The sequence below is a fragment of the Crotalus tigris genome, unplaced genomic scaffold (genome assembly GCF_016545835.1).
Source record: "Crotalus tigris isolate CLP2741 ecotype Arizona unplaced genomic scaffold, ASM1654583v1 scf7180000018432.44079421565:4894166, whole genome shotgun sequence".
NCBI lineage: Eukaryota > Metazoa > Chordata > Lepidosauria > Squamata > Viperidae > Crotalus > Crotalus tigris.
In genome coordinates, this window is record NW_024096999.1 from 2258586 (window position 1) to 2268054 (window position 9469).

Below are 9469 nucleotides of genomic sequence, written 5' to 3' on the forward strand. Positions count from 1 at the left end.
GCATTTACTTGAATAGCAATAGCACTAAGACTTATATACCACTTCATAATTTATTTATTTATTTTATGAGACTTATATACCGCTTTAAGTGGAAGCACTCTCTAAGTGGTGTACACCAGTAAGCAATGTATATATATATTTACATTGCCCCCAACAATCTGGGTCCTCATTTTACCTACCCCGGAAGGATGGAAGGCTGAGTCAACCTTGAGCCGGTGAGATTTGAACCGCTGACCTGCTGAATACAGTCAGCTAAACTGGCCTGCAGTACTGCACTCTAACTGCTGCGCCACCTCGGCTCATAATGTTTTACAGCCCTCTCTAAGTGGTATACAGAGTCAGCATATTGTTCCCAATAATCTGGGTCCTCATTTTACCAACCCCGGAAGGATGGATGGCCGAGTCAACTTTGAGCTGGTCAGGAATACTAACTGCTCCTGTCATTAGGTATACTTATAAATCTGGAGGAGTCTATTCATATTGAAGTGAAGCCTCGAAAATCTGCCCTACATGGAATTTGGAATTAGGCTTAGAGTGCTCTGCTCCATTCCTCATTCTCAGTTTAGTAACATCTTAATGAGAGAAACGTCTCTTAAGTTTCTTGCAGGAACTGCAAGAAATCAGATTGAAGGCAAATGTAGGTTTAAAGAGAGACATGTGGGAGAGATTTTCTATGACTATAGCCCTCATTCCACACCTTTGCTTGCATCTGGATTTGGGATCCAACCATTTCCAAGGAAGGGGATCCATTTTCAGCTTCAGTGCCCAAGTGACGTGCACCAGAATGTCAGGAGGCAGTGAAGTGGTTTCATACATGAATATACATGTTTTCGCATGGACAAACTGGGTTCATGCATTTATCTGAGTTGGTTCATTTCCCTGAGGTTTGTTGTTTAAGCCATAATGGTTGACTTTGAGTTGTGGAAAGCACCTTATCAAGAGGAATCATGATACTATCTTGATACTATCTTGTAATTCCTGTAGCCCAAAATACCTCAATGAACTGAGAAGTTTTTCTCTTACCCCAATCCCAGTGAATAAGGGAGAACTCAACCCCAAGCAGTTCTTAGAAAGATGTTTCTATCAGAAGGTTGCCCTTGAAGGCACCTCCAAAACAGATCCTGCACTCTCTCTCGACTCCTTGAAAAACATGGGTGTTTGTTGGCTGTTTTAACCAAAAATAAACAAAATCAGGTGCTGTGTTTCTTTTGGGGGAAACACACACCCGCATGCGCGCGCGCGCGCACACACACACGCACAAGCACACACGCCAAGAAAGAGATGCATGATATGTAATGATAACGGGGTGACTTCTACAGTTGCCGAGGAAAATTACAGTCATCGTTTGTGTGGGACAGGAACAAACACCTCTTAATTGTACTTCATTACCACGTACCTTGCATGGCACAGTTGTATATATTAATTATAAAAAAAAATAATGTTGCAGAGAGGAGAAGCCCGTACAATGCCTTCCCCCTTCCCGCTTTGGCTGTCGCCAGCAGGATAGGAGAACAATATCAGCTGTCATCAACTGAAGGAGCTTTCAAAGACAAAATCATAAAGAATGAAAGGCTATTATGAGCTAACAGGGGGAGGGGGGTGCTTTGATTGGAACAGATTTTCTCCTATTAATGTTTGAGGTTATCTGTTCTTTTGTTTATTCCTCTCTATTTTTTTCTACCTCCAATTCTTTGCTCGGGAGGGTTTTGCGTGAGTTCTCTGCCTTTTGATTACTATATCATATAGCATACAGATTAGGAAGCTAATTATTAATGGAGGAGGTTGAGGGGGGTAGATTTCTGAGTGGGGGGACACAGAAGGAAGCAGACATGGTGACAGCCCTCCAGAACTTAGAGGCATCCATGGAGTGAAGTAAAGAAGATTGGGTAAAACCGGAGTGAGGCTAGTAGATGAACAAGCAGACTTTCTTCATTTGATGTTCTCCAGCTTTGTTGGGACAGAGCTAGAACTTGTCCAAGTCTTCAGTTTTGGTCCAAAGTTCCCACTTCTGAAGGCATGCAAGCATCAAAATAAAAGAGATTGTCTGCTCCTCACTGAGTATTACTCAGTGTCAATGGAGATTCTCAGTCATGGTTGTCTCAAAGGTGCTCTTTCAAAAGGCAACTGGACTTTGCTTTTTGCCTGAAGACATTTTGCTTCTCATCCCAAGAAACTTTATCGGTTCTGGCTCAATGGTGGAGGGGAACCATTGAACCATCCAACCAGAACTGAGGATGCTTCTTGAATGAGAAGCGAAACATCCAGTTGCCTTCTGAAAAAGCACTTTTGAGATTAAGCATTGTTCCATTCTAGAGGTTGTGTTAAGAAGGACTGTAGTGATAAGTAAAGTGTTACTAGAAGCAACTTAAGGTCCCTTTTTTCCCAAAATATAAGAACTCCTCCTCCTCCTCCTCCTCCTCCTTCTTTTCCTTCTCTGCTTTCTTAAATTGCAGAAGTTCAAATGTTGAAGCTAAATTAAAGTTTGCTGAAAATAAAACAAAGCTGGCCCTTTTCATTCTGGGTGTATGGGAAAAAAAATTGAGCAAAAGCTTTCTCTGAAATTCTCAGAAATTACATGCAAACATAATATAGTTAATATTAAATTTTAAAAGATGGTGCAACAGTTTAACTTTTTACATGATCTGTACTGATGTGTCCTCAGACACATGCCAGACATGTTTTGTTTATGATTAATGAATGACTCATCTTTTGAGCAATGTTTGATTCAATTCATGTTTCGGTATGAATTGAAGAGATCACAAGCTAGGGGCCTTGAAAAATAATCCCTTGTACGTTTCCAAAAGTTTAAAAGTGGATAAATCTGCCTACAAGACATATATACTGGTAGTGCAGGAGTGAGAGCCAAGTAGAATTGGTCATATTCCAATTTCGTATCACAAATGAAAAAAAAGCTATCATCACTTTTACAATTCTTACAAAATGAAAAATAAAATTCCATTTTCCAGGAACATCTATCCAGAGGGCAACTTCTTTGAACAGGAGCTGGAGAAAATATCACTACTGAATGAGATGCCTTTGACCTCAGTAAGGGAAGAAAGAAAACTCACCAAAAATTGCTCTTGGGATTGTCATGTCCCTCCAAATCTACTGTGTTGTGATTGATTTAGTCTTCAGTTCCTAACATTATCATCATCATCATCATCGTAGTCATCGTCGTCATCGTAGTAGTAGTAGTACTAATAGTAAAGTTGGAAGGGACCTTGGAGGTCATCTAGTCCAACCCCCTGCTCAGGCAGGAAACCCTATACCATTTTGGACAAATGACTGTCCAGTCTCTTCTTAAAAACTTCCAGTGTTGGAGCATTCACCCCTTCTGGAGGCAGGTTGTTCCACTGGTTAATTGTTCTAACTGTCAGGAAGTTTCTCCTTAGTTCTAGGTTGCTTGTCTCCTTGATGAGTTTCCACCCATTGCTTCTTGTCCTGCCTTCAGCTGCTTTGGAGAATAGCTTGACTCCCTCTTCTTTGGGGCAGCCCCTGAGATACTGGAATACTGCTATCCTGTCCCCCCTCGTCCTTCTCTTCATTAAACTAGACATACCCAATTCCAGCATCCGTTCCTCATATGTTTTAGCCTCCACTCCCCTGATCATCTTTGTTGCTCTTCTCTGTACTCTTTCTAGAGTCTCAACATCATTTTTACATCGTGGTGACCAAATGAACTCTTTCATTCTCAGATTTGTTCCAGGTAGTAAGAAAAAAGTTTGTACCAAGGTCTACCTCAGTGGTGTCCAACCTTGGCAACTTTAAAACTTGTGGAGCTTGGCTGCTATAAAGAAGGGGGGGGGGGTCGACCTCTTCTCCATGGCACCTGAAGGCAAGACAAGAAGCCACAGATGGAAACTGAACAAAGAGAGAAGCGACCTAGAACTAAGGAGAAATTTTGTGCCAGTGAGAACAACTAACCAGTGGAATGACTTGCCTCCAGAAGTTGTGGGTGCTGCATCATTAGAGCTTTTTAAGAAGGGACTGGACAGCCATTTATCTGACATGCTATAGGGTCTCTTGCTTGAGCAGGGGGTTGGACGAGAAGACCTCCATGGTCCCTTCCAACTGTAGGAGATGACCAGGCTGAGTCCGAGGGAGGGTTCACATGCTTCATCAGTCTTGAGTCCCTTCACATTCACAAGAGATCTATGTCCAGCCCATCTTGAATTCCTCTGACTCTTATCTACCACCAAGTTGCTTTGACCATTAGTAGCTCAGATTCTTTTAGAGAACTTAAGCTTGCAATAAACATTTATATTCATTTGAACTGCCTGGCTTTTCTGATTTCCATTATTCTGTTATTCAACTTCCAGAATTCCCCAGCCAGCCTAGGAGTTTAAGTCCACAAGTCTTAAGGTGGACACCCCTGGTTTTGCTCCTTCCAATGGCCATCTTCAGAGAGGTTTAGAAAGGGCAAACCCAGAAGCTTCTCTGATTGCTGGTGGGATACTTCAGTGTAAACATCTGGCAGATTGTAATGGAGTCTGCTTATTTCTTCTGAGATGGGAGAAGTACATGTGTACAATGTATACTCATTTCCGTGTGATAGATAGAAAACTGAAACTCTCAAAGACTGAAAACAGATGGACTCAAATAACATTCACAAGCTACCTTAAGCAAATGTGTCTACCATAAAACTGATAAGCCACTAAAGCATCAGGTCAAAGAACCTGTCAACGCTGCAAATACTGTATATTCTTGCTTTGACAGTATGCAGAACTGTCTGGTATTTTTAGAGTTAATGCATAGCAGAAGAGGGTGGAGCGAAAAGCCCTGGAAAGAGAGAGGAAGGAAACCTTTGACCTTCACACTAATTGGAAAACGTGATATATGACAGCTAATTTAGGGAGGGAACATGCTGATAATTTAATTGCTCAGGGGAAGAGAATTTAGATCTTGGCATACCTTCATTATGCCTGTGCTGACATTTTGTAACAATAAATGATTTTTAGGAAAATCAATGCCTGGAAGTTCTTTGAAGTGTTTCATTAGCCAGAACTATCACAGAACCTTCAAATCACTTGGACATAGAAAATTTGGGACATATTCCCATTGAGAAACAAGTGTGCATTTCAGAAGTTTATGTATAATTTGGATTACAAGGGTTTGTAACTAAGAAAAGGACGGGATCATAATACTGCATTTTAACTCACTGTGTGGTGGCACAGTGGTTAGAATGCAGTATTGCAGACAAACTCTGCCCACTGCCAAGAGTTCAATCCTGACCAGTTCAAGGTCGACTCAGCCTTCCATCCTTCCGAGGTGGGTCAAATGAGGACCCAGATTGTTGGGGGCAACATGCTGACTCTATAAACCACTTAGAGAGGGCTGTAAAGCACTGTGAAGCGATATATAAGTCTAAGTGCTAGTGCTACTGCTATAAAACTATTGAGTCCTAATCAGGACAAAAACAACTATTTTACTTCTTTAAAAGATCCTATTGGAAAATACTGAATGGTTATTGGATCCCCCCCCCCTGGACTTCACAGGCTTAAGAGAAGCCAACATAATGATCAAGAGAAGCCAACATCAGAGAAGCCAACATAATGATCAAGGTGCAATACTAAATTCATGTGCTCCCTTCTTAAAAAGTGTAGCCATTCCGGTTTTATTAAAATAATACATGTGTTCCAATCTCACATAAACAAATTGAGAAAGGTATGTCCCCTGGGGGGAAAAAAGATTCCAATTTTATTTGTTACCAAAGCATCATGTTCATTTTTCTGTGGTTCAAACATATGGGATTGGGTCATCTCTAATTGTTTGGGAACTGCATGTACCAAAGTTGAGTTTACATTTCATTATTCTTTGCAACCTCTATGATTCAGGCTCAATTCACCTTCATATTTGTGTTACAAAGTTCAGTGGTTTTTATTAAGAATAGTTTGTGTCATCAGTTTAAAAAATGGGGGAGGGAGGGGGGAAGGGAGAGGAAGATATAAGTCTACAAATGATTAGTAAATCTAGCCTGGCCTTTGCCCTCCAGTTTGCTTAATATTGTGGTTTTATGTTTTTCCACAATTTGCTCAGAACTATTTGTCCTCCGGATTATTAATCTATAACTAAACATTGTCCTTGGGACTCATTGAACAGAAGGAGATTGGAACAAAATCAGCTCTATTATCTTGCTTTTCAAAATGTGCGTCAAATTATTAGGGCCTCTTCTTTGATGTCGCTTGCCTCAGAAAATTAATTTTGGGGAGGGCCAAGATATTTATGAAAAAATCCACCAACAAGATCAGCTTGGGGGGGGGGAATGTGCAAGACGCAAGGAGGAGAAATCCCTGAGTCTGAAAGAGTGAAATTGAATTAAAAATTAAATTAAGTGCAACATTAATTTTTTGGGAAATTAAAATGTGTGTAAAAACTGGGAGACAACCAATGTCCCATGCATCAAGATGGAATTAAATAAATAAGTGAGATGCCCATCTCTTTTTGAAAAAGAAAACAAGCCATGCCAGGGAAATATTTACATAAATCGGTGCTGCACCAGTTATATCAATCAAATGGATTAGGTACACATAATATATATCTTTAAGAAGCAGGCATTACGCTTATTCAAAATTATAAGGGGCTAATGACAATGTTACTAATTCAGGCGGGTACTTAAAAATATCTGCATTTTATATTGTTGTTGTTGTTGTTGTTGTTGTCTCACAATCAGTCAACCAGATGTTTAGACCAGATTTGACATTTTTATCTGCTTATCAAATCCTTCCCAAGGATCTGGGAGAGGCAGATGGTATTGCTGGATGGTGTTAGGGGTATTGCTGTTATATGTACAACAATGTGAAATGACAGCTGTCAGTTTTCCTAGCTGTTTGTTGACCTTCACATCCATCCCAAGTTTGTAATAATTATTATAATTTTACAGAACCTGATGCACTTTGTATATTGTAGACAACCTGGAAATGCTTTGCATAACAGCCGGTATATAAACACTTGCTTTCAATTATGCCGTGGCTACGTACAAAATTGATAGAAGAAATACTCCATCGTCAAAGGAACATTTAATTTGCCAAACTATGAATGGTTTCCCTTCTTTCGTATCGCTGGGATAGCCAAGTGGTCGCCCAAGTTCCAGAAAATCTCCAACTCCACAGTCATTTACAAATTGGGGTCCATATTTTCCCACTGTTCAGTCATGCTTGTCCCAATTCACTTTTCATCGGTGCAACAGCCTCTAATAAATGAGTTTTATGGGCCCAGACTCTATGGACAGCTGCAATCCCTGCTCTTTTTCATTTCTCCTTCTCTCCCCCCCCCTGCGTGCTTCCCCCCCCCTTTTCACCTATAAATTCCCACACACCAGAACATCAGTTCTGATTAGAATTATACTTTCTTATCCTCTCCCTCCATCATATTTATCATTACCCCACCTGTGTGCAGAGAAAGTCTGTCTCTGGGTTTAAGTAAATGATTATTGTAAGATGGGGAGGGGAGGGGAAGACACAGTCAATCAAATTAACCCTTTTGTCCAAGATATGGAACAGTTGTCTTTGTCTAAATTAAAGCCTTTTGCAATTGATCTCTCTCTCTCTCTCTCTCTCTCTCTCTCTCTCTCTCTCTCTCTCTCTCTCTCTCTTCCTCCCTCCCTCCCTCCCTCCCTCCCTCTCTCTCTCTCTCTCTCTCTCTCTCTCTCTCTAGATATCTCTTTCTAAATAGACATATAGATATTCCACAAACTTTGTGATGTCCATTCATCCCATTTGCCAAACTGTAACCCTAGCACTAGAAGACTTTCAAAACAGCGGGGTTCCTAGGCAGCCCAATTGTTTTGCTAATCAAGATTATTGCAGGCATTGTAACTTTGTAAATTTGTCAGCTTCCCATGAAATAGTTCTGTCAGTTTAGTTAGGGTGCCAGCTAATATTAACATATAAATGAAGTCTCTTTTATCCCATCCTCGCCCCCTTCACAGTACTCACCACTTAATACTTGCAAAAGAAAATATAAACATGATTGGGAGAGAGAGAGGGGGGGGGACAGATTTCTCTCCCTTGTATGCTTAATTCAAACGCCTGTTTTTTTTTTGCAAGTCTAACCCAGGTCCCTGGAAATCCTGTAAACAGGGGAAAGTACAATACAAACAAATAAAAATAAAATAAAATTCTGCATTGGCCACCTTCTCGCACACTCTGGGACCCTCTAGATGAGGGCCCCTGTTGATCACAACAGGAGATTGATTACAACTAAAAAAAAAAAAATGTACAAATGGGGAGATGAATGCAAGCATAGACCTCCTGGCTGGAATATTTCAGGGTCAAAGGCTTGGAGGAGAAGAAAAATAATGCAGCTCAAGCCAATAACCAAGCACAGACATATGGGATTGGGCGTCCAGATATCTCGGCTATAAACATTGCCTGGATATTGTGACTTTCGTAGCATTTTCCCCCATGAGATGAACTTAGATGCCTCAAGATAATATGATACCCAGAACTGAAAATGTGGGGTCCTTGGTGCTCCCTGAATTTGGTTGCTTTCTTGCAGAACTTTCATGACCCAGCTGCACTGATGATGTTACCTAGTTGGATCAAGAAACATCTGCAAGAAAACCACCTACCTCAGAGAGCACCAAGGACCCTAGAGTCGTCGTCCTCCTCCTCCTCCTCCTCCTCCTCCTTCTCCTCCTCCTCCTCCTCCTCCTCCTCCTCCTCCTCCTCCTCCTCCTCCTCCTCCTCCTCCTCCTCCTCCTCCTCCTCCTCCACAAACCCCACTCCCTTCTAGCACTGATGGTGTTATCTAGTTGGGTCAAGAAATGTCTGCAAGAAAACCACTAAGCTCAGAGAGCATCAAGGATGTCAACCCTGAGCTATAAATATTCTCTTCTGTCAGAACTGATAACATACCAGGATATTCGAAGCCTGCAGGTTGCAGGCTGCCCCCCACCCAAATTTCCAGAGGATTTCAGAGGTTGAAATTTCCAGAGATCTTCAAAAGTTGCTACCAATTTCAACAGTTAATATAAAACAAACTGTGACTGGTGGATTCTCCAACTGAACATGTTGATCATCTACATGCTCAAAAAAAAAAAAAAAAAAGGAATCTTAATTCAGTTCTTGTCTGGCCCCAATATTAAGCTTCATCCATGCTGATAGTCAAATTTGGACATCCCATAGGCTTACCCCAACTCTTTTCTAACTTAGCAGAGCTGAAGAAGTGTCACTCACATAACACAAGGTAAGGCCAAACAAATCACTTGGGGACTGGGTGAGTTGAGCATAGAGCCTGTCACTAATTTTGGGGAGAAGACTTTAGAAGAGAATCAAAATAAATGGCATTTGCTTATTTGGCATTACCCATAAAATTCATAGGAATTTCAGAAAACAGAAATGCACTCCAGGTTTCTCACCTTGTTTGGTGCCTAGAAGTTCTCCTCAAAGAATCCTACCCTTTTATATCTATTTTTTCATTCTTTCTCTCCCTCTTTGAATGAGCTTGCAATTTCTCTGAAGTCCCTCGT